The sequence below is a fragment of the Macaca mulatta genome, chromosome 6 (genome assembly GCF_049350105.2).
Source record: "Macaca mulatta isolate MMU2019108-1 chromosome 6, T2T-MMU8v2.0, whole genome shotgun sequence".
NCBI classification, from domain to species: Eukaryota; Metazoa; Chordata; class Mammalia; order Primates; family Cercopithecidae; genus Macaca; species Macaca mulatta.
The window spans coordinates 80,468,610-80,494,760 of record NC_133411.1 but is presented as its reverse complement, the minus strand read 5'-3'; the positions used below and the strand labels follow the sequence as shown (position 1 = coordinate 80,494,760).

Genomic DNA, 26,151 nt, shown 5'->3' with positions numbered 1-26,151 from the left:
CACATATGTTCATTGTAGCACTATTCACAATAGCAAAGACATGAAAACCCAAATGCCCATCAATGATAGACTGGACAAAGAAAGCATGGTACATATATACCATGGAATACTATGCAGCCATAGAAAGGAATGAGATCATGTCCTTTGCAGGGACATAGATGGAGTTGGAAGGCATTATCCCCAACAAACTAACACAGGAACAGAAAACCAAATGCCACATGTTCTCACTTATAAGTGGGAGCTGAATGATGAGAACACATGGACACATAGGTGGAACAACACACAATGGGGCAAAGGGAGGGAGAGCATCAGGAAAAATAGCTAATGGATGTTGGGCTTAATACCTAAGTGATGGATTGATTTGTGGGGCAAATCACTGTGGGACTCATTTACCTCTAACAAACCCACACATCCTGCACATGTACCCTGGAACATAAAAGTTGATGAGGGGAAAAAATGAGTGAACTTCTGAAGTTTGTTACCTCACTGATGTAGATTAAGGAAAATGCTTACATGAATTCATTTTTAGTGTCTTGACTGGGCTAAAATCTTAGTTTACTAAATATGTATTTGATCTTGAAGTGCTGAATATCAATACCTCACCCTTTTCTGCCCCCATCCCACCTCTCTCCTACTCCCAAATCTACTGGTGGCGATGGATCAACTTGGAGGCAAGTTCCTGCCTGAACCATGTCCTCAATGAGATTCAAATGTGTGCAAACATATTTAGAAAGGTGAGGTGGTGGGGGGTGCATGGGTAGAGGGGAGAAAGAGTAGATTCCTCAAGGGAAAATTCAATATATGGAATTAAAAGGATAAATATGGCCTGACCAGCCAGACTCAGCCACAGAGTCAGCCTGCTGTTTGGAGTGGAGTTGGGATTTCTGGAACACACAGCATGGTATCTGGCTATGGAATCCTCACATCTCTGCTGCCTTGGTGGCATTTCTCCATTCCTTGAAGAATAGGGGCTGGGAGTGTGAACTGACAGGTGTTACAATCAACCTGGCAATAATCTGAGGCCCAAGGAACCGTGCTGTGGGACACACCCATCTGAAGGTGACATAGAAGCAGTGAATTTTCCTTTCTAATTTACACGAGACTCTGAGGCTGTCAGGGTCCTGTGGTGACTGATGGTGCTGGTGGCCAGAGTGAATTAGCTGAACCTGGGCCAGGCAGAGGCCCTTTGAGAAGGGGTCCAGGTCAAAGGGAAGAATGGGGTTTAGGGAGACAGAATCTGCAGGAGACTGCAACTGCTGCAAACAGAGGCCAAGGCAGTTGGTGGAGGTCAGGGCTGTGGTGGGAGAGGTAGCAGAGGCCCTTTGGGGCCGAACTTGGCCAGCAGAGGCAGTGACAGGCAGCACTCCTAAGGTGACTCACAGATGGATGAAAATAACTCTTTGGGAAGTTCCATATGTATGTGGGGGACCTTGCAAGGTGCTGTAAGAACAGCTGGGGGCTTGGTGTTTCCAAAATATGGGTAGTAGTGGTCATGCCGTTTCATTCAAATCTATAGATGCAGACTGGGATGTTGAGGATGTTTGCGGTATAAATGTGTGAATCATAGAACAGTTGGAAAGCAGTCATTTACTTATTTTAACAATACATACATTTTAGAAATCTTTATATATTAGCAATTACACACACATATTCCAACAGTGCAGAGCCTGCAATTAAATGCAAAAGCATTTGCAATTAATCATAAATTACTTACACATTAATGGATGGTTTTAAGATAATTGAGCAGTTTGTCCTCAAGCATTTTAACATTTAAACCCACTCCTTACCTCCCTCTAATCTTATTTGCACTGTTAATTTGCTTAGCAAATATTCTCTGCTAATGTCATTTTTGTGTGTGCTCCTGCATTATGCAACTATAAGGACTTAAGCTCTGCTCCAGGGTAAATGCCAGACAACTGGAAACCAAAGGAAGGGTGTGTGTGTGTGGGGGGGGGGTGCTTGTGGCTCACCATTTTCTTAGGAGAGACAGGATGGCCATTGTATTCGTCAGGGTTCTCCAGAGAAACAGAATCAATAGGAGACCTTATACACACACACACACACACACACACACACACACACACACACACACACACGGAGAGAGCTATTATGAGGAATCGGCTCACATGATTGTGAAGGCTAAGTCCCACTGTCTGCTATTTGCTAGCTGGAGATGTGGGAAAGTTGGTAGTACAACTCAGATTCAGTCTGAAGGCCAGGAAACCAAGAGAGCAGATGGTATAGATCCCAGTCTGAGGGCAGGAAAAGATGAGATGTCCCAGCTCAAGCAGGCGGGCTGGGAGAAAAAGGTGCAAATTTCTCCCTTCTCTGACTTTTGTTCTCCTTGGGCGCTCAGTGGAATGGATGGTGCTCACACACACTAAGGGAGAGCAATCTACTGAGTCCACTGATTCAAATGCTAAACTCACATGGAAACACCCTCACAGACATACCCAGAAATAAGGTTTAATCTGGGCACCTATGATTCAGTCAAGGTGACACATACAATTAACCATTACATCCATCTAACATGGGCTGGCAAGGCATTGGTTAAATGAGGGCACAGCCCATGTTGGGGAGGAATGGAATCCTCCTGACTAGCCAAGGGCTTTAATCTTTAGTTCTCAACTCTGGCAGCACATCAGAATCACTATGGAGTGATTCGTGAATATGTCTGGGCCTGCGCCAGGAGCCGTGTGACAATCCTGCCTGGTCAGCCACAAAGTTACAATGCTTCCTTCCTGGGTAACCTGCCGCCAGGAGCACATGGCACAGTAAGGCTTGGAAGAAGGTGAAGCAAGGAAATCACCAGGCGTTCTTCACTGTTTACCTCTCACTCAATGTTATGACAATTTTGGCGTGCTGGCTACTTCGTATTTCTGTTTATGAAAAGAGGAAGTCTGATTCTGCCAAACAGGAAGAGTCCTAATTGTGTTATTGGTGGAGGGTCTTGACTGCAGCATGTCCCGGTTCTTGGCGTTCTGAACAAAGAACTGGACGAAAGAAACAAAGCAACCAAAGAACGAAGCAACAAGAGCACAGACTTGTGGAAACGAAAGTATACCCCACAGAGTGGGAGTACGCGCACCAGCAGCTCCAGAGTGCTGGTTACAGAATGTTCTGGGGTTTACATACCCTTTAGAGGTTTCCCAGTAGTTAGTTGGTTTACAGCCTATGTAAATGAAGGAGTGGCGCACAACCAGTCTAATGGGTTGTGGAAGGTGACCAGTCAGAGACTGAAGTGAAGTTATGAAGTAATACCCTATGCAGATGTCTGATTGGTTGCAGGAGGGGGACCAAGCAGAGGTACTGGCCATTTCTCATCTGCGATGCAGAAAGCGGTGGGGCTTGCAAAGGGAGCAGCCTCTGTTCTTTTGTTACTTAAGCGTGGAAAGTTGGAGTTTTCATTTTGATTCATTTCTAGGAAGTCAGCACAAATTGGCCTTAGGTTTCCTGCCTCCAGACCCTATTCTCCAGCCTCAATTGCATCTCATCAATGTCATTTTCATTTTTGATGATGAAAGCTGGTTAACTTGTGGAGAGAGAAGTCATAGGGAGGTCATGTCCATGGAGCATGGGCTTAAATGGACCTATTTATTGAAGTCTCCAGATCTGTTTGGAACTTCGAAATTATTCAAGAAAAGGTGTCTCATCAGCAGAAGACTGAGCAATTTTACCTCATGGTATCTTGAGTAGAAATGTAACCTAGAAGAGTTTGTTGAAAATCCTCCTGGCTGATGGTCATTTCTTGGAATCCTGAGTCTTACACTTGCTACCTAATAAAGAAGGCAGATTCTTCTCAGCAATGTTGTTTTTTCTGTTGTTGTTGTTGTTTGACACAGAATTGGGAGTAACTGGGGAGAAATATAAAAGGTCTGAGAATAGGTAAGGCTGGTGGAGAAATTGAGTGGTATTTCAATCAAGAAAAGGGAGGGAACAGCTACATATGAGAAAATGAAGAAAACAAAATGTTTACATTTCCTCTGTATTGAAATATTATGTTCTATTATCCCTTTTGTGGTATTCAAGAAGTTCAAGTACAGATCTTGAATACCTTTGGCTGGACTTGCTTTATTGGCTACAGCTCTGCATTAAGACTGGTCTAGTAGGGTCACAGATTTATGAAAAGCTCTTCAGACTGTCTCTCAACCAAACCAATCCATGCACTCCATAGATTTGTTTTTCCAATCAATTATTTAGCCCTCAAGGGAATTTTTATACTCATAAAGTGCAAAAAGTCATTTCAGATCCCTCTTCTCATGAAAGGGAGGGAAGTGGAAGGGGAGGGAGAAAGAAGAGAGGGAAATAGGGAGGCAGAGAGAAAAACAAAACGATGAGGTTTTGACTTCCCTTAAGCCACTAGGCTGGAGTGCAGTGGCATGATCTTGGCTAACTGCAGCCTTGACCTCCCAGGCTCAAGCAATCCTCTCACCTCAGCTTCCCAAGTAGCTGGGACCACAGGTGCATGCCACCACACCTGGCATATATTTTTATTTTATTTTTATTTTTTGTAGAGACAGGGTTTTGCCATGTTGTCTGGGCTAGTCTTGAACTCCTGAGCCTAAGTGATCACCCACCTCAGCCTCCTAAAGTGCTGGGATTATAGCCATGAGCCACCATGCCCGGTTCTGGACAAGAATTAAGAGTTTTTAAGAGTTCTGGACAAGAATTAAGCTGGAATTCCCTAAAGCATCTGTTGTATGTAATGAATTAGTTGTCTCTTATACATTTAGATTACTATTACTCATCCTTCAGAGAATTGAGAAAATAGTCAAAAAAATGTTTCTGTGTTCTATGGTTCAGATGAGAAATATTATCTGAAAAAGCCTAGTTTAGATCAGAGTTTCTTGACAGTTACACTATTGACAATTTGGGCCAGATAATTATTTGTTGTGGAGGTTGCTCTGTGCATTGTAGGATGTTTAGCAGCATCCCTGGAGTCTACCCACTAGATGCCAGTATCTCCCTCTCCTCCCTCTCCTCCCTCTCCTCCCTCTCCTCCCTCTCCTCCCTCTCCTCCCTCTCCTCCCTCTCCTCCCTCTCCTCCCTCTCCTCCCTCTCCTCCCTCTCCTCCCTCTCCTCCCTCTCCTATACATAATCATAACCAAAAACTTCTCTAGATTTTGCCAAATGTCCCCTGGGTGGCAAAATCCCCCCTAGTTGAGAACCAGTAGTCTAAATCCTTGCTATTTAGTGTCTATCAGCTTGAGCATCTCCTGCAAGCTTGTTGAAATTCTGGAATCTCATGGCCCACCTAGACCTTCTATATCATAGTTGGCATTTTTTTTTTTTTTTTTTTTTTTTTTTTTTTTTTGAGACAGAGTCTCGCTTAGTCGCCCAGGCTGGAGTGCAGTGGCGCGATCTCGGCTCACTGCAAGCTCCGCCTCCCGGGTTCACGCCATTCTCCTGCCTCAGCCTCCCGAGTAGCTGGGACTACAGGCGCCCGCCGCCTCGCCCGGCTAATTTTTTGCATTTTTAGTAGAGACGGGGTTTCACAGTGTTAGCCAGGATGGTCTCGATCTCCTGACCTTGTGATCCGCCCGCCTTGGCCTCCCAAAGTGCTGGGATTACAGGCGTGAGCCACCGCGCCCGGCCCATAGTTGGCATTTAAACAAACTCCCCATGTGATGTGCATACACACCAAAGCCTGAGAGGCGCTCCCAATTTCGCAAAGGCCTGCTTGATTGAGCCCTGTTGAGAATCTATCATGAGCATATTAAAACACAGAAGTATAACAAATTTGCTTTAAAGATCTTAATTGGCTTCTATTTGCAATTTAGAATCAGGCCACATTCTATAAAATGAGTATTCCCATGAGCTGAGCAGAGGAGGAAGGCTTTATAGACAGAAAAAGGCAGAGGAAAGCAGAAACAGAGAAAGGAAAATCAGACTGGTTATTTCAAAGTTACTTTTCTTGTATGGTTTAAACAGAGGGGACTTCCTTAGCTTGCTGGCTGAGGTGAACTGGGCCCCTTGAGATTGGTTGCTATGACTCTCCTGGCCTTTTTTTTTTTTTTTTTTTTTTTGGAAAACTGGCCTGTTTCAGAGTTCAGTTGGATTAGGTGGCACCTAGCATGAGTGACTCCATTCCCGTTTGGTCTGATTTGCAGGAGCCTAGTGCAGGAGGCTAGTCCGAACCATGGCCTCTTATAAATTTCATTTAACAAGCAAGATATCTTGGCATGCTCTGGGGATAAACTGATAGACATAATCCCAGGTCTAACTGAGTAAGTCTGCACTTGTTCAGCTAAGCTAAATGTATTATATGATTATTCTCACACATGTCCATATGATCAAATAATATGTAGCCAAAAATTATGATGCAGATCTACATTTATTTACATGTATTGATGTTCATAACATATCTTGTTAAGTGAAAAAGCAGATTGCAAAATAGTATATATCACACAATATGATCTGTTTTGCAGACACAAATTAATTCAAATTATATGTACATAAGAAATCTATCAGTGTATATAAACATTTTTTAGCATATCTTGGAGAAAGATTATTGTTGATTTTTATCTTTCTTAAAACGTTTTCAGCATTTTTCTGAATTTTTACAATGAACGCATATTATTTTTATAACCAGAAAAGACAATTTCTTCAATTTTGCAAAAGATGGCCTTATCAGCTACATCTGCTCTAATAGTCTGTTCTCATAATAGAGGTCCAAGATTTATAAAATATGTCTACACTATTCCTTTTCTGGCTGAAATCCACCCATTTTTTTCACCCAGAGAACAGGATCAGAACTGAGAGTAGATATGATTCTCTGATAGTCCCTGTGCTGGGGGCCCCTATACTCTCTGTGATGGGGTAGGGGTGGGGGTTCAGAATGCTATAACATTCAATGTTATGGTTAGAGCTGGGGTGGGGCAGAGGTCAGATCATGATTCACCAATCCCATTTTCTCCTGGGCACAGAGCTGGGCTACATTTCCTAGATGACTTTGTGGTCAGTTTGGTCTTGTGACTAAAAGAATGTGAACAGAAGTAATACATGACACCCCACTCCTGGTCCTTAATACCTCAGGATGTGATTTGCTGTGCTGTTTCCCGTAGGCTGGGTGGATACAGAAAGTTCATGTGAGACAGATGGCAGAGTCAAGGGGAAGGACCCTGAGCCCCTGCCTCACATGCTGATGGAGAGCATATTTTGAACTTTATATAAGGAAGAAATAATAAACCTTGAGCCCTTACACATTTAGGGGTTTTTTTTGTTGTTGTTATAGACCACTTACATTCAGTTTTAAATGAAGTACTGTTGCTGTGCAGAGGAAAGAGAACAGGAAGTAATTAGTACAGAAGCAGTAGCCTCTGAAGGAGGACTAGTTTGAATAAGCCAAATCACATTTAACTAGAGTCTTACAACTAGGCTTATGAGAGCATTTACTGGCACAGATGATATAAATGGAAAAGGCCAGATACTTGGGCTCTGCCTAATAACCTCTTAATGAAGAGTAAATTAAAATGTGATGTTTCTTTCCTAGAAAGATGGTCTCTAGCAGGACTTTGAGTTCATTGGTCACTCAGCAGAGCTACACTGTCATTATAGCATCAGGCTGTGGGCAAAGGGCTATCAAGCAACCATCAGAGGCCTGAGTTTTCTTGCTTTTGCTTGAACGTAATAGCTCATCAATTTGACATTGTATTAGGTTGAAACTTGGCACCAGGCTTGTCAGCCCAGATGTGAAATTTTATTGTCAAACAAACAAAATATGTTTTTAAATGTTCCAGGGATCTCAGGTTGTTGTGGTTTAAAGTTTCTTTTATTGAAAAATTGAGCCAATAGATAGGAGCTTCAATATAAAACATAAAATTTTGCAAACAGTTACTACTTTAGAAAAATATACGACTCTGTATCCACTCAAGAGCCTTTGAAATAACAGCCAATAACAAGAAAAAAAATGTAGACATTAATAAACTGTTTGGGTGGGCCTGTGTATGTTCTTTTCCTTCCTGTCTCTCCACTAAACTGAAATCTTAATGTTGAATAACAAACCTTGACCTACAAATAATTTCTCTATTTTTTTCATGGTTTCCTTTCTTGGCCTTTTAGGAGGCAGGAAAGTAGCACAGTCTGGATGATATCTTGACAACCAACATTTCCCTTTGGATGAGAAAAACAACTGTTATTCTAACAGGAGATGACTTCTGTGCTAACACTTCTGAACAATGCCATGCCCACTTGAAGGTGTGAAATTCAGCATTACAGGGTATTATGTTAGCCAAAAGCCAGGATGAAGCAGAGAATCTAACACTTTGGAGGAAAGAGCTACCTTGCCAGAACCAGAGAACACTCAGGCCATCTAACAGCTTCAATGATTTAACATTGTAAAAATGAAGGACAGGGTGGGTATGGACGATGTCCTAAGGGAAACAAAAAGAATGGTGTTAAAATCTGGCTAACTCTCAGAAGGCACAGCACAAGTGAGTTCTAAATCCCTCCTGGAGCATAAGCAGAGACAATGCTATTGACAAGCATGACTGCTCCAGGAGGGTGACTCAGAGGCCCCTGGAAGTCCATTGAAGGACCACCGGGGGAGCCAAGACCACCCCTGGAGGACCACTGAGTTGGTGGGTAACTGGGAGCCCAGAGGGTAACACTCCTTTTATTGCATGAAAGACACGATGATACTTATAACCCATTCTGGGAGTCTACGGGGCTCAATAAGTTCTTGTGCATAGGCACTGAGAAGTATGGGTAAAAGGCTAAAAGTATATTATTCCTGGCTGGGAATGTTCCCTGTAAAATTCCTTATAATTACAGTGCCACCCTTGTAGATATAGACCACAGTGAGGTTCTGAGCTGTATCATAAACTTCTTACCACCCAATAAACCTCCTTTCTTGGCTTTTTCTCCTTGAAGCATGTTCTTTTACCCCAAAACTTTCTATACCCTGGCCTACTAATTTCAATGGGAGTCTCAGACAGCTAAAGCAGGATGAAGACCAATAAAACATCAAGTGTAACCACTTTATCTTACAGAGTAGGATGTGAGGTTCAGAGGAATGGCATCGTATAGACTCTGAGATGCAAATAACACTCCCCAAATCACCTGAATAACTCCTGGGCTCAGCCCTTTTTGAGTGTTTTTCAGAACAGTGGCGCCTCATGGCCTGTGTCTGCCATGCAGTTAAAGTACAATAACATGGACATTTTCCCAATCTCAATCTTTCTCTCACTTACACATGTACAGTGTTAATGAGTTGAATTTCCTCAGTAAGGAGTTTGTGTATTTGTGGGCATGTGTTTAAACTCTTGTTTTCTGTTAATATTGGCCAGGATAATCATTTAGCAAAACCATAGTACTTAGTTATTTTTAGTTTAAAACATCAATGACTCTCACGGCTTTCCAGAGCTCATGGGAAGCCATGCTTCCTGGTCTTCTGCTACCTGAACATGTTTAGAATCTCTGCACTCCCCCAGGCTTCCTATCCCTGGATTTGGGCATATAGAGAGCATTTTGGCTTGGCATGAAGAAGAGACACTAAGACTCAGGATGCATGAGTGTTGCTTCAGGAGCAGGTTACACATGATTTATTGGGCCATTCTCCTGGGCTCTTCACAGAATCCAGCTCCATCTGGCATCCTCAGGGATGGAAGCTTTGGGAGAGCTGAGAGGCATCGTCCTTATTTTTCCAAAATGCACTATTAACAGCAGCAACAGTGTAGTTACCCTCAACAGCTTCTTTCACAGTAGAGGTTGACAAAGCAAAGCTGCAGTAGAAGATAAAAGCTGTGGATATCTCATGGTGGCTGTTGACTAACTCACAAATGGGCTTGAGATCTATGTAGGCTGATCTTCAACAACTTCAATAAGTATTTGTGTGTGCACGGTGGAGATGGGGTAACAGGAGTGGGTGGTTGGCTTCATTTAAGGAAAGAGATGCTAAAGAGCCTGCAGACGGGCAAAAACAGGGGCTTTGGGTTATTAATGTTAACCATAGCTCATTGTTAGTCGCTAGCTGGGCTGGTGAAGCCTGGGATATGCAAGTAACATAAAGTTAACACTTTGATCAGAGATTGCATTCTCTTGTTGGCACAGAATAGTATTCCAGGGACTGCAAGTGCTATAATTCATCACTACAAACCCAACTTATTGTAAAGAGTGACATGAGCTCCAAAACACTTTAGTCCAACGAATATATGCAAAAGTAATATTTTGGTGTATTGGAAAACACTCTAGGTTTAAATCCTGGCTCTTTTTGCTGCGTGATTTGGGCCAAATTATTAACCTCTCTGATCCTCAATTTACCACCTGTTAAATGGGCATAATAATACCAAACTCACAGAATTTATGGGGGGATCATTTAATCAAATATTTACTGAGACCAAATATGGGTGAAGCACTGGACACTGACGAATACAAAGACCGTTCCTTCACTTACAAAGTATATCTTCTGGTGGAACATAAGAAATAACATAAAAACTGTATTAGCACAATACTTTGAAATAAAGGGTGCTGAATAGACAGCACTTTCATTACTATTTGCCATTGTTGATATTTCCATTTGAGCTTTCATGCCTAGGAGATAGAAGTTTCACAATGGCAAGGAACTGTATTCATTTTGTACATAGCTAAATAGCACATAGTAGGTAATCACAAAATATTTGCTGAATGGATGAGTCCAAATGTTTCACATAGTTTCTAACAAGCTTAGTTCCTGCCTAAGTAAACATGTTTTGGATTGCAAATGCACATGGTCCCGATGTGTTGCAGAGGGCTGATTTGTTAAAATATTTGCCTCTGAAATATTCTTCTTAAAATATTTCTATACACATACACCTATGTACATATTTATACTTAACTACCCAGTTCAGCAATTGATGAGCTATATTTTCCCTGAGCTCTGAGTCAGCTCTACAACTAGGCAGAATCCCCAGCTCAAACTTAGATGTGCTCTCAGTGAGTGTGCCCTCCACATGAGCTCCAGAGTTGAAAGTGTTCTGTAATGTGTGTGGTTCCCTCCACTGTGACCTCTCTCTAGTCATTCATTTTGTGTTCTGGGGGAAGAGTTCTGACCCCACATGAGTGACAAAAGAGGCACAAGTTCTGGAGCCATACCTGCCACATTGAAGCAAAGAGTATTCTACTAGATGGTGAAATGCAAGTTTTGTGGAAGCCCAAGTTGCCTTCAGGGCAATGGGTGGTAGAAGTGGAAAGAAAAGAACAGTCTGGTAAAAATCATTAGACATTTTACAAGCAAAATATCACAGCAGTTGGGGGTCTGAATAATTGTAGACCTGGTCTTCAGAGACCATGGCCAGAGGCATGCCACACCTTCAAGAGATTTGAAGCAATGAAAGGATCATTACAGATGGACGAGAAAAATCTCTCGCCATAGGTATGATGCTCTAGTGGGCAATATAGTGTTGATTGCTTACTGCTCCAGCATTCTGGAATATAACCCCGTTTCTCAAATCCTTAGTTGAGAAAAAGACTCATGTTAGCTTAAACCAGGAAAGAATTTACTTGTGGCCGGGCGCGGTGGCTCAAGCCTGTAATCCCAGCACTTTGGGAGGCCGAGACGGGTGGATCACGAGGTCAGGAGATCGAGACCATCCTGGCTAACATGGTGAAACCCCATCTCTACTAAAAAATACAAAAAACTAGCCGGGCGAGGTGGCCGGGCGCCTGTAGTCCCAGTTACTCGGGAGGCTGAGGCAGGAGAATGGCGTGAACCCGGGAGGCGGAGCTTGCAGTGAGCTGAGATCCGGCCACTGCACTCCAGCCTGGGCGACAGTGCGAGACTCCGTCTCAAAAAAAAAAAAAAAAATAATAATAATAATAATAATAATTTACTCAACAATGCTTCCCAAAACCCAAGGGCAAGCATGCAGTGAATCTCAAAATAAACTAGAATCTGAGAGACACAGCCATAAAGAATCTGAATCTTCTATCTCTCGTCTTAAAAGGTCTTCTTTCTTCTCTCTTTTTATACCTTGGCTTCCTCTGCTTCCCTGGACACACCTTTGAAAATATAACCAATAATGATGTCTATCCACCCGGAGAAGACTAGATCTCTCTCCACTTCATTCCCTCTTCCTAAGAAATATTCCTATTGGCGCAACCTGACCCAGTGACTATTGGGCCCAACCTGGGCCCATTGACTGACCGGGCTTGATTCATATCTTACAAACATGGCCACCAGGCACCATGGTGGGGAATGAAGGGAGAGCAGTTTCCAAAAACGGCTAGGGTTAGGATGAGGTAAGTTGCTGGACACATAATCCAATAGGTTTTCAGTATGGTTCCTGATTAAGGACATGGCCTGTAAAATATACCAGATCTTCCGTAGGCCCTTAGTTGGATATAAATACAAGCCAAAGTAGACAGAAGGGGTCCTCATGGTTCGAGATATGGGTTTGTGTTGCTGCTTTGTGGCCTGAGGCACAGTCCCCTTTCTGGACATCTGTTTCCTCTTCTGAAACATGAAATTGCATTAAGCCAGTTCTACATAAATATCAAAAACCTTATTAAAATTCTAATGTTTATAACTCATTGACAATAAGACTACTCAGGTTAAACTTAATTAGAAATGGTCTTTATCTTTTATTGACGTTATAACTGATGTTTCAGGTGAGAAGTTCTGATGAGGTGATATTAATGTTTCTGAATACTAGAAGTTAGTGAGAGTAAATTCATGACTAATTCATAAATGCAGTTTTGTGGACAAACTCCTGCAAAATAGAATCCATTCAGGGGTGAATAATAATAACAATAATAGCTACCATGTTCTTAGCCAGTAATAGCATTGGCTGTCTGCCAGGCTCTGTGCTAAGACTTCATTTAGTTGTCACAGTAATACTGTAAGGTACATACTATTTTTAATCCCTGTTTTACAGATTTAAGAAAACTGAGCTTTGGCTTAGCAAGGCCATCCAGTAAGAATGTGGCTGGACCAAGTTTCAAACCCACTTCTATTGAAAAAGGTTGAAAACTATTGCATTAGCTGATCTCTGCCTCTTAAACTAAATGTGATGAAATTAATAAATTATACAATTATACAATATGTGTGTGTATATTGTATACTTTCATCTCTGGTACGCCACACATTCAATGCATGTGTCAGAAAGGTATAGGTGTATATTCATGTTTAAATATTACCTATTCCCTTGTCTGAAAAGCATGACAGTGTTTCTATCACAGAGCCAGGCGCATGCAGGGAATTTTGCAAGCACAAGCTCAACTATATGAGAGTGCAAAGTTAAGTTTTTATTGGCCTGAGTATGGTGATTCAAGCCTTGATGTTTTACTACTTGGGCCATGTGGTCTGGGAGGTGCTGTTGTAGGGTGTGGGGGTCTGTGACTGCTCACGTGTGCACACGTGTATGTGTGCATGGCTGGGTGTTTTCCAGAGTGGAACAAGAAGGATTAACTTTCAGCGTTTGGCTCACCCTAACCTATAGCAGATGGGCACTGGCTTTAAGTTCTCATAAAGTCAACCCTAGAGACTTGTTAAATAATTTATCCTCAACTTTGGAAGAGCAAAGGAATAAGGTGATTAAGAAAAATGGAAAGCCACATGATAATGTGCCATTGATGGAGTGGGGTTGTCTTTCACTGTGGTACATGGTGAATGCAGCAGCGAATGAATTTGGAAAGTAGTGGGGAGAGAGTCAGACCTGGTTGGGGGAGCCCTTGGAGCAGACAGCTCCTGACTTTATCCCCAGCAGCTGCAGCAGAGAAAGTGAGAAAACCTCCATTCTTTACCCAGGGAATGGCCCCAACTTTAAGACATATTGAACCATGCTAATTTTAAGGCCTCCCAATATAACCATTTTATTTCATCCAGCTGTGGGGCCTGACTTTGGACTGGAAAGGACAGCCAGCAAAAGAGGTAGGGCAGAGCTGGAAAAATAAATCCACAGGATGCCTGTCAGTACCCGGTTTTAAGTTGGGGGTGTGGGAGCTGTAGCAAAGTCACATGGGTGATTTAACATAGACCACCACCTCCTGCTGGCTTTCAATGACCTCCTTTCCTGTTCCCCACTGTCAGCAGCTGGAGAAGTAAAAGTCCTTCAAGCTTCAGTCATGAAGCTCTCCTACTTTCAGTACCTTTTGATAAGATGCCATAAGCATAGCTCACTCATTAAACAGTCACTCATCCATTGAAACAACTTTAAGGAGGCAGGGCTAGTCAGGATCCATGGTTGCAAACAACAAGCTATTTCTAGTTAATTTAAGCAGAAAAGGAAATTATTGGAAGGAGATGGAATAACTTGCAAAACCGAGAATGTGCACGGAGAACCAAGCTTGGGCAATGTCCAGGTGCCAAGGGAGTCCAGGTGCTAGAAACACAGCCAAGGTCATGCCACAGAAGGGTCTGGATGTCGCTGCAACTGCCCCTGAAATCCCACCAGTAAGCAATCTTAAGATGTTGCTGGTACTGCCAGAATTTTAAGTACCCCATATTTCCCTGTATCACCTGCTTCAGATTTAAAATCCAGGGCAGTGGCATCCAACCCCACTCGCCAGGGGCCAGGTTAGTTAGGTTACCTTTTGTGGTAAGCCTTACCTTCAACATGTCTTGAGGTGGCCTGGAGGTGTAGTTCAGATGCTGGAAAGGCAAAACTGCTAAATATTCACAACAGAGCTTTCTCTAAAATTGAGAATTACTTCTTTCCAGAGAAAGATAAGGAAAGATGACCGGACATAGAGGTTCATGCGTATAATTCCAGCACTTTGGGAAGCCAAGGTAGGCAGATCACTTGAGGCCAGGAGTTTGAGACCAGCCTGGCCAACATGGTGAAACCCCGTCTCTACTAAAAATACAAAAATTAGCCAGGTGTGGTGGCATTTGCTTGTAATCCCAGCTACTCAGGAGGCTGAGGCACAGGAATCACTTGAACCTGGGAGGTGGAGGTTGCAGTGAGCTGAGGTCAAGCCACCGCACTCCAGCCTGGGCGATGCAGCAAAACTTCATCTCAAAACAAAAAAAAGAGGAGTTCCTCTTAATACACTGTTGATGGGAATGTAAATTAGTATAGTCATTATGGAAAACTATGGAGGTTCCTAAAAATTAAAATATAGCTACCATATAATCCAGTGATCCTACTACTGGATATTTATCCAAAGGAAATGAAAACAACACGTCAAAGAGAGACCTGCACTCCCAAGTTTATTGCAGCACTATTTACAATAGCCAAGATGAAGAATCAACTTCAGCATCCATCAACAGATGGATGGATAAAAATGTGGTGTATCTATAGTACGGAATACTACTTAGTCATAAAAAATAATGAAATCCTGTCTTTTGCAGCAACATAGATGAACCTCATGTTAAGTGAAAGAAGTCAGGCACAGAAAGACAAATACCATACAATGTCAGTCATGGAATCTTAAAAAGTTGATCTCATAGAAATACAGACTAGAAGAGTGGTTACCAGAGCTTAGGAGTGTAATAGGGAGGACATGATGGGAAGAGATTGATCAAGTACAAAATTAGTTAGATAGGAGAAATAAATTCTGGTATTCTATAGCACAGATGGGTGACTGTAGTAAACAATAGTATACTGTATATTTTAAAATAGCTAGAAGAGAGGATTCCAAATGTTCCCACCACAAAGAATTGATAAATGTTTGAGGTGATGGATATGCTTAAATACTATGATTTGATCATTACACAATGTATGTATGTATTGAAACATCACACTGTATCCCATAAATAGGTACAATTATCATGTGTCAATTAGAAACGAAATAACTTTAGCTGGGTGTAGTGGCATACACCTGTAATCCCAGCTACTCAAGAGGCTTAGGTGGAAGGATTGCTTGAACCCAGGAGTTCCAGATCCGTCTGAGCAATATAGTAACACCCAATCTCAAAAACAAAATTAACAAAAAACTGAAATAATTTTTAAAATTTTTTTTAAAAGAGTAAGTTCCCAATATCATAATGCACTCAAAGACTAATTCATACAGATGGTTTGCATTTCATACCCTCCATGAGGTTTAGATTTCTCTGACCTAAGTTCAAAGGAGAATTTGTTCTGATGTTACTTGTCCAAGGAAAGTTAATGTGAAGGTCTCCTGACACCTGCAGAGATGGGCCTTGTTGCTGTGACAGCCTTTGAAAAAGGGAAGGATGCAAGAGGTGGAAGCATTACATGCTTATAAAATAATGGTCCGCACCTTACAAGTACCCTGAGCGATTTGATCCTATGAAGAACATAATCGAGGATTTGTTTCTTTAACTCCTCACAAGGCATGGCATGAGTTAGGTTGGAGAGTTATAGGCAGAGCCGGGTGCGGTCTGTTTGGCCTCTCTACTCAACAGGTGTTGATACCAAATCTACGTCGGCCAAGATAGGCCCTCAGATCCACTCCTTCCACCACTTTAGAGGGCAGTAATTCCCAGGTGTTTGCCAGGTTCATGTCATCCATTACTATCTTCTGGGAAGCGCTGAGGAGATAGGGGACTGAAACTGCCCTAGGAATTGGAGACTCTGCCCCAGGTGAGAAATGTGATTCTGGGTACAGCACCAGGCCTTTCTGGGCCTTGAATTTAGGGGTGAGAGGAAAGAAAAAACCTTGCAGTTTTAAAATTAATCAAAGGACTGGATTTAAAATACAAAGTAGCTTCAGCAGTGGCTAAAAACCTTGGTAGCCCGAAAGGGAATAAGGGGAGAAAGTAAACTCTGAGAGCATTATCCTTTGAGGCTCAAAGTGTCTTGTCTCTAGGTTAAATACAGATTTGTTCCCAATTGTTGGGGTGTTCTGATGTGACAAGCACCCAGTGCTGCTCACTTGAGGGTAATTAAATTTGTGGAGGCGTTTCTTCTCCCTCAGCCAAAGGACCTACATGTCATAAGATGGTCCTTATAAAATAAGCATGCCAAATGCCCTGATTTAATAACAAAGATGAAAATCCAATGGGATCTACTGAGACAAGGAAGCTTCATGTATGACTAAGTGCAGGATGAAGGGAGGGTGTGCACAGTTCATTGGTCTGAAGATCATGGAAGACAATAAGCAAGAGTGGTTCCCCTTCCTCACCATCCACACCTCTACATTGCCACCAAGCCCCTCAAAGTTAGACCATCAACTTGTTTAGGAATATTCCTGGGATCAACAAATGGATATGATTCTATCAAGAACATCTGTCTCCTTACCTTTAGCAAAGGCTCTGGTGTTTGTTCAGTGTTGTGACAAATCATTGGATGATTGACTCAAGTATTCAATTTGTCCTGTAGCAAGAGCCAATTTCTCTGAATCCTTTTTTGAACTGTTTTAAGAAAACAGGGGCAGAAAAACTTAGTATTTCAACCCATACTCGTGTTTGGCAGTTCCTGTCCTTTGAATCACTCAAGGCTTTTCCCCAGGGCAAGAAATTCAGGGTTCTCCTCTTTGGAAACTGGATGACGGGGAGCAGGTCAGGGAGTCAGGGCTGGGAGCAGGCAGAAGCAGACCCTCCCGCTGGCCTCTGGAGACACTTTCTCGTTGGTCAGGGGTCATCATGAGCTTACCCCGGCAGTGATGCTATCATCCCTATACCTATGGATCTCTTGGACCAGTTCTTATTTTAGATGCTCCATCCCTTGAACTCATTAAAAAAAAAAATCTTGTAGTTATACATATTCACTTTTGGTTTGAAGAGTAGGGCTACTACTTGTTCTGGTGGCAGGCTCTTTGTTCTATTCCCCTTCTCATGTTAATTATTAGACATTACTTGTGTAAAAATATCGGTAGGGGTTCAGTTTCTACTGATACAGCAGACTACCTATTCTGAAAAACATTCCTACTACAAAATACCTGGAAATGCTAGGGAAAATGCAACAAACAAGAAAGTTGGGGAAATCCCAAGCTACCAAAAATGGAGAGGGAAATAGAAACCCGAGTGGGAAGCAGGTGTTGAGGCCAGGCTGTCCTGAGGGTGTTGTACAATTTGGGTGCCCTTGGGTTTTAACTATGCAGGAGACAGGGTCTGTGCCAGGTGGGGAGGTGAAACGGAGATCTGTCAAAACCTGTGACTTTTGAAGTCAAAGCACAGATTAAAGGGGAAAACGGTGTATTGAAAAAGGGAGAGGACAAGAAAACATGAATGACTATATGGATTTTGAGTGGTGAAAAAAGGACTTTCTGGAAAATTTGCAGCCTTGTGCTTGTCATTCTTTGGTTTTGAGGTTTGAATTTACAGCACCTGCATGGTTGAAAATGCCCCAAGTAGAGAAGGGCTCTGGGACATTTGGCTGGAACCAGTGCAAATCCTGTGAAGAATGGAATCACCTGTAAGCCTTAGAGTTTCATTAAAAAAAAAATCAAAGACAAAAAACAGAATTAGTGTTAGTGAAAGCAAGAGACACAGATTGTTATTTAGGCTGCCCTATGAGCCACCCTACTCCAGAACTGTAAGCAAGAAATATTTGTTGTTTGTAAGCCACCCAGTCTGTGGCATTTTGTTGTAACAGACTAAGACAATTGCTTTATATAAAATGGCCAATATGATACTTTCTTTGCTCAAACTTTATCTGGATAATATCTTATATGTGACTAGCAACATACAGTCTATAAAGACCTTTTACATATGTTAATCTCATTCTCCATGATCCTATTAGTAGAATTAGATAAATTGAACCCATTCTGCTACTGAAAAAACCTGAGGGTTAGAGAGGCTGAGTGTTCAACCTTGTTAGTAAACGATAGAGCAAAAAATCAGTAGGTCTTTAAGTCTGAGTGCTGTGACCTTTCCAATCTGGCAGCCCACTTCATTCATAGACAAGCAACATTTTTAGAGACCAGGTCTTGTTCTGTTGCCCAGGCTGGAGAGCAGTGGTATGATCTTGGCTCACTACAGCCTCTGCCTTCTGGGCTCAAGTGATCCTCATGCCTCAGCCTTCCAGGTAACTGGGACTACAGGCATATGCCACCACACCCTGCTAGTTTTTAAATTTTTTTTGGCCATGTGCAGTGGCTCACGCCTGTAATCCCAGGACTTTGGGAGGCCGAGGTAGGCGGATCACAAGGTCAGGAGACCGAGACCATCCTGGCTAACATGGTGAAATCCCGTCTCTACTAAAAATATAAATTTTTTTTTTTTTTTGTGGAGACAAGGTCTCACTATATTGCCCAGGCTGGTCTTAAGCTCGTGAACTTAAGCAATCTGCCCACTTTGGCATCCCAAAGTGCTGGATTATAGGCTGGGTGAGAAGCAACCTATATTGAGCTAGGACCGAGGGCTGGGGATACTGTACTGCTTGGGATGCTTACTGTGTCATGGGAGATCATACAAGAGCCAGCAGGGGGATAAGTAGTAAAGCGAAGAAGCCTTGTGGGGGCAGGTAGGAGAGACACCTAACCCAGAATTGGGAGGCTCGTAAAAGACTTCTCAAGACCCAGATCTCTCACGCCATCCTCTTCCAATGTAAGCCATAGCAGCTCCTCCAGACCTCTCTGAAAGCACCCCAGGCCAAAAATGACCTCTTCATTTCCCCCAATAACTTCCATCTCCACTTATTTTAATCCAGGCACAGGAATTCTGGTGTTCTGATTTCAGAAAGCCACGAAGACCAAGGACTCTCCTGGAAGGTGTTGATTCGTACTGCTGTAAGTTGCTGCAGGGACCTACAGGTGTTGAAATGGAGCAATGACCAGAGGGGAGAGGAGGAGAGAATTGCAAAAGAAAGGATTGACTGTGACAGGGAGGCACGACTTTGCCCACCCTTCCTTCTCTCATTCTCAGGTCAGACTCTTCAAGCAGCACAAGGGGCTATGGGGTCAACTTGTAATCTGCTCTCTGATTGGAGGAGAAAATGTGGAAAAATTTTCAGGATAAAGGAAATTTGTCTTGGGTGCCCTCTTTCTCCCCTTTCTGGATCTTTCTATCCACTATACACTGAGTGAAGCTATTTTGCAGACAGAATAGGTTAGGGCTATACTAGAGAGCTAGAGGCTAAGGGGCTGGAGAATAGAGGAAGTTAGAGAGGCGTAGAGGGCTCATCTCCTTCCCCATCCCACCAAACCACCCCGAGCAAACACCAGAACCACTCTCCAGTCCAACTTCTGTAGACCTCCAGTTCTACCCAGAACTCACCTCCAGAGAACTAGGAAGGGAGGAGGAAAAGAGGGGAGGAAAAGTTCCACTAAGGTATAATTTTTAAGTAAATATTTTTAATAAAACCTTTTAAATATAGCTCAGTGTTCAAGTTTAAAGCATCTCTTAAAACTGAAATTTAGGTGATAAAATTATCACTGAACAAAGTCCTTCCATTTTCCACAAGGCAATTTCTTTTAGGGTTACAGGGTTTTAAGTTATAGGATGTTTTCAGCACTGTTTGCAGTTAAAACACAATTTTATTTGACAGCTTGAAAAACATTTCATATAGTTCAAATATTATTCAAAGAAGTCTGTGGAATGAGTGAATGTTAGGAAAGGCTGGGGCGGTGGGGCAAGGGAAAAAGGAAGTAAAGTCTCCACAGATGCCTCTGGGAAATCTGAAAAAACATGAGTGGGACAGGGTAGCACAGACCTTGAGAGGTAGAAGTTTGTTGCCTGAGAGAGAGAGAAGCCTTCTGAGAAAAGAAGGTACAGCCCGTAGGAGCTGAAGCAAAGTCCTAGCCATCAAGAGGGAAGGGCCATTCTAGGCACAGCCCTGAGCTTTGCTCCTAGTGGAGCCTACTGGACTTGGTGTGGGAGGACAATGTGACCAGGAAATAAAAAAGAAGAGATTTTTCTCCTCAACTCTGGACAATAAAGGGGCTCAGGCAGTCCTGCTGTGAGAGCACTCCAACCAAGTGGGACACAGAATGAAGCATAAGACAAACACAGTGCCACGAAGCATGCTTGTGAGGCGGAGGGCGTGACCTGGCAGGGGAAAATGAAGGGGCCCAGTAGGAGGTGGCAGAGTGGTAACACCCATTGACACAGACCAAAATATTGAAGGAGCACTTCACAGAGCCCTTCCTGGACAAGTGGGAGCAAGAGGTGGTGGAATTGGGGTAATGACTGTTTATGTATCCTTAGGCTTGGGAGGCCTGGGGAGATCTGAGTTACGCAGGTAGCGCCAAGCTCCTGCCTTTAATGCCCTATTCCATTCAGTGCTCTCCCATGGGAAAGAGCTCTCACCCAAGCCCACTTTATCAGAATCACACACACACTCAAAGCTTATGAATATACAGATTATAAATTGATTCAAACCAAAAGTTCTTTAAGGGCATTGTATTATCAGTGCCCTTAACAATGGGGAAAGATCGTATCTGCATAGAGATGTTGTGTTTAAACCCACTGTTATGCACATCTCATTCGGTCTACATAACAAGCCAGTGAGGTAAGCACGGAGTGTGAAAGCCTGAAATAAAACCAAATGTAAGTACAGCCGGGTAGTTGAAAATCCCTTTATCTGGGGGTCTCAAGCTCCCTCTGACAACTACCAGCTTCTTAGCAGAGCCAGGCCTCACTCCTCCTGTGGGCCAAACTGAGTGGTGATGTGAGATCTTATCAGTTCTGAAAGGGAAAGAAGTTAAATTCTCGTGGCCTTCTGGAGAGGATCAAGTGTTTTGCCTTCTACCTAGAGAGTCGATTCTTCTTGACAAGGGGATGAACTCATGAGCTAATGTAAGGAACCAGTCCTTACAGACTCGGTGTGTTTTGAATTGTGTTTGTGAGGTTTGTTTTAAGATGTGTCTACCTGCCACGGTGACATATGCCAGTGCATCTGTGCTAAGGCAGCCCTTTTAAGAAAATTCCCCCTGAAAAAGGCCTTAAAATGTGGCAGCTAGCCTTTGGCCTTACATTGAAGACACACCTCGCTGTATGCCTCTAGTCCTGCCTCCAACCACTGTCGCCTGACTTTTTCACAGGGATGGCAGGCAAGCCTCAGAAGAATATTATCCTTAACCCTCTGCACCCAAATCTTTCCTGAAGTGAGATGGGTCGAATTCCACAATCTCTAATATCCCTTCCTTGCACATTAATTCTGTAATGCAATGGAGCTGAGTCTTCGTGAGACTTCCCAGGAAAGGCCCCTTTTGGGCAAAGAATGAGATGTTGAAAACCTCAGGAAGCCCAGAGATTGACTTACCTATCTGTTGTAGTCACCAGAATTTCTCCTCCTACTGCAACCCCATTTATTAAATGCCTTTCAGTGTCAATGGGCTGTGATAGGGGGACCCATTTTGTGGTTTTGGAGCTCTAGTCGTGACTTCTGTTCACAGGCTTGGCTGCATCTCTCATCCATTCACTCAGTACCCATTTCTTTTTTTCTTTTTTTGAGTCTTGCTCTGTCACCCAGGCTGGAGTGCAATGGCGCCATCTCAGCCCACTGCAACCTCCACCTCTCAGATTCAAGCAATTCTGCCTCAGCCTCCCGAGTATCTGGGATTAGAGGTGCCTGCCACCACGCCCAGCTAATTTTTTGTATTTTTAGTAGAGACGGGGTTTTGCCATGTTGGCCAGGCTGGTCTCAAACTCCTGACCTCAGGTGATCCACCCACCTTGGCCTCCCAAAGTGCTGGGATTACAGGCATGAATGCCTGGCCTCAGTGCCATTTCTTTGAGTAACTGTGTCCCATGCACCAACTACTACTAACTAAATACTAATATTTCATGTGTGTCAAATGGCAGCTAGTGTGCTAAACATTTTACATATGGCATCTCCAACTCTTCCCAATAATCTACAAGGCGGTTATTATTAATATCCCCCATTTAATAGGTGAGAAAACAGAGGCTGAGGGAACTTGGAAGAAACACAGGAGCAAGGATCCCACATTAGACAGTCTGACTCCAGAGATCAAGAGCTTGACTGCTCTTGATCCACTATATGGGCTCTGGGAAATCCAAGGTGTGTAAAACATGGTCCCTACTCTCATGAACTCATGATTTAGAGGAGGCAGAATTGTAAAATAAGTATAATGAAATATAAGTGTTATCCTAAAGGAATGTGCCCTTAATACAGCATGGGAGGCAGGATCTGCCTACCTGGCTGGGACGGATGAAAATTGGGGAGATGATTGGTGATCAGAGGAAACCGACTTTCCAAGCTGAGACACAAACTTCATTTCCTCTCATATTTTCTCCAATAGAGACATAACAGACAATCATTTAAGCTTTAACAGACTCACATCCTTTGTAGCACAAGTGAACCCTCATGGCAAGACAGCCATGAGCCACTCCCAAGAACTTGGAAATGAAGAATTTGTAAGATCTTGCCCCTGGTGAGAGAAAGGATCAGATAAAAGAATTCAAATGAAAATACACAATGTCCACATGACTGACTCCCTTGCAGGGCAAAATCTATCTGAAAATGTTAACATAGCTACACAAGGGACACTCAGGCCAGAGAAGGACAGCTGTCTGCCATGCTTGATGATCTCAGACTGAAGGTTACTGCTGCCCCATTTAGCACCGCTTAGGAGAGAAGATGCCCTTTGAAGGCAAAGCTAGAATCCCAATGCGTTTACATACATCTGGCTGTCAATTCCTGAGGATGACGTTAAACATTCCCATTGTAGAATAAACTCCCCTATTTCTGATCCCATAACTTTGCTTCCCTGGCCCTTGTCTATAAGGAAAGAGTGCTTTGGCCAGCCAATCTGTATGCAGGCTTGGGCTTGACAATGATATTTCTAAGTGCAAAATAATAAATTGGCCTTCTAGCTATATACACCAGCTATGTGAGAAACCTGAGGCCCAGAGAGGTACTACAAATTCTCAAGAATTCATTTTGTAACCCTTCTTAAGCTATCATATCAACGTAAGATATCACCACAGCCAGCTCCCCCATTCCACCCCTCCACTAGATTGCACAGAGCCCCTGTCTATATAAACAATTTGATTTTAACATATTTATTAAACATTCATAGGCTCATGTGATATACTGTGATTTATTAATGGAGATTTGGAAAAAAGTAGAAAAGAGGCCCTTATGCATTTGCTTATCATTCAATAAGTGCAGGTGAAGATTCTTGATAGTATCCAGACGCCATCTCTTCCTGCTCAAGTCTAGGAACTAAACTATCTCCTTATGTTCTTTATTGTCAAACGCACTGTTTCTGGCTAATTTCATGTCTGCCACCACAAGAAAGAGGTAGCACTGCCGTTATTACTGACAGTGCTGTGACTTCGGAACCTGTTTGTATTGAAACAATATAGATCTGCTCGCCTCTGCAGTTCCCTACAGGTGTCGATTTAACATCGGTTACCTCTTTCTCCATGACACTGCATCATTCATCAAGCAGTTTGTAAACACTGGCTTTTGGAGACACTCTCGAATGTTGTTACTGGGTGTCATTAATGATCACAAATGCAGAAAAATGTGAACAATTCATTTTCTGGTCATGTTAATTTTGCCATTTGGAATTTTGTAGCATGAATGTAGAATAGCACATCTCCCAAGAAGAGCCTTTCTTAAACTCTTTAGGCCATATGACATTTCAATATTGACTGCACTCTTGCCTTCCACGTGCCTCCACCAGTAGTGAAGTTGAGTAAAGGGCCCTGGGAAGCTAGAATACTGGTCTGTTCAAACAAAGGATGTCCATTTATCTGGCAGAAATTAAGATCCATCAGGGAGGGCATGTGGCTAACACATCTTTCTGAGACAAGAGAGGATATTAATTGGAAAGGTCCATTAGCATCATGGAACAAAGGCCCTATAGAAACAGGAGTAACCATGCCTGGAAGACTTCCTGACATGTGGCACAGAGCCTGTGGTGCAGTGGGATGACTGTCTGGGGTGCCAGCAGGAAACTTGCTGCTACCCTTGCCACCTTGGGGTGAAATCCTTGTAGACTACGCAGATATCCTATTTCTCATTAAAACTTTAATTCTCTAGTTTTCGTATCCACTGATAGTTTTATAAATCTATTATTTTTCTCTGTTAATTGGCATTCGAGCTAAAGAAGGGCTTTTCCTTTTTGCCGATTTACTTGTTTATCTACTTATATCAGTATGGTATGGAATCGAGAGTTTTATTTTATTCACTCGGTTGGAGTGTACTATGATCACTTATTTTGAGCTCAAATTGTCCCAGATTTAAGAAACAAGGACTTTTCATAAAATGTCTTACTCTAAGAAGCTGTGTGACCTGGAGCAGGTCATTTTGCTTTTTGAATCCCATTTTCTCACTTTGCATAATGAGAGAGTTGCACTAGAAAATCTTTACTTTCTTTTTCTATGTGTAGGTCTAAAAGAACCAAGTTCATCATTTTACCTCTCTTCCTTTCCTGAAAAGGCTTTTAAAACGTGTTGGTTTTTGTTTTGTGAGTATTTTTTACTTGCATTTAAAAGAATCATTCAAATAGGCCATAATAGTGGTTACTTAGTCTAAAGCAACACATGACTAGTTCATTTATTTCCTAACATGGGGGGAAGGAGGCGTAGAGCATGGCCTTTTGTATCAAAAAGGATGGAATAACTTGAAGACCTCTGACCTCAGCAGGTAATATTTGCTGCTTCCTCTGACAATAGCCCTTCTCAGTTGGGCCATTGTTCTGAAAACTAATGGCCAGAGAGGAAGCAATTCTCACCCACCTCGTAATCTTCCCTCATCTCCCCCATCGTTTATTTCCTTACCTACTGAGATGCCCAACATCTAAAATGCGGAGATTCTCTTTCACTTACATGACTTTATGACCTGGACAGATTTGATTGTATGCATGAGAATGGGCAGGGTGATTGGTGATTTGGAGAGGAAGAAGTTGCATGTGAGTTCTATTGTGTGTTGCCCACTGACTCTTAGGGGCAAGCACAACTGCATGGTTAGGGTGTTATGTATGTTGTGTATATGTGCAAACATCCTCAAACACAGGTTCTGGAAGAAACATCATTTAATAACTCAAATTTTTCATTTCTGCTTATTTAAAAATTTTAGATACTCTGGAACGTCCATTGCTATTTAATTGAGCTATAAGTTTATTCTTTCTTTGCAGTGCTGATGAAACTATCAGGAACATTTTGAAATTAGAACCAAGGCCAAGGGAACAAAAGTTAACAAAAATGAGGAGCATTTACATAATGTGTTTTAAAAGGGTTTCCTTTGGTCACTTACTATCATGTATTTCTGGCAGTTTTGCATTCTCATTATTCTAACTCAAAGCCAGGTCAATAATGGAACAGACCAAATGGAAAGAGTTTGTTCTTTTTGTTCTAAATATTTCTATCAGCTTCCTAGTACAATATTAATCTTGTGGTCAAAATAGGTCTCACCT

The 26,151-nt window shown here is 42.5% G+C and overlaps 1 long non-coding RNA gene across 1 annotated transcript in view; it reads left to right on the top strand.

Moving 5' to 3' along the window:
• Positions 1 to 2,430: 2,430 nt before the first annotated feature.
• Positions 2,431 to 26,151, top strand: part of LOC144341451 (uncharacterized) — a 69,987-nt gene continuing 46,266 nt past the window's right edge. Inside the window, exons 1-2 of the long non-coding RNA XR_013418379.1 lie at positions 2,431 to 3,807; positions 22,656 to 22,784. This is a non-coding gene — a long non-coding RNA (uncharacterized LOC144341451). The remainder of the gene's footprint in view (positions 3,808 to 22,655; positions 22,785 to 26,151) is intronic.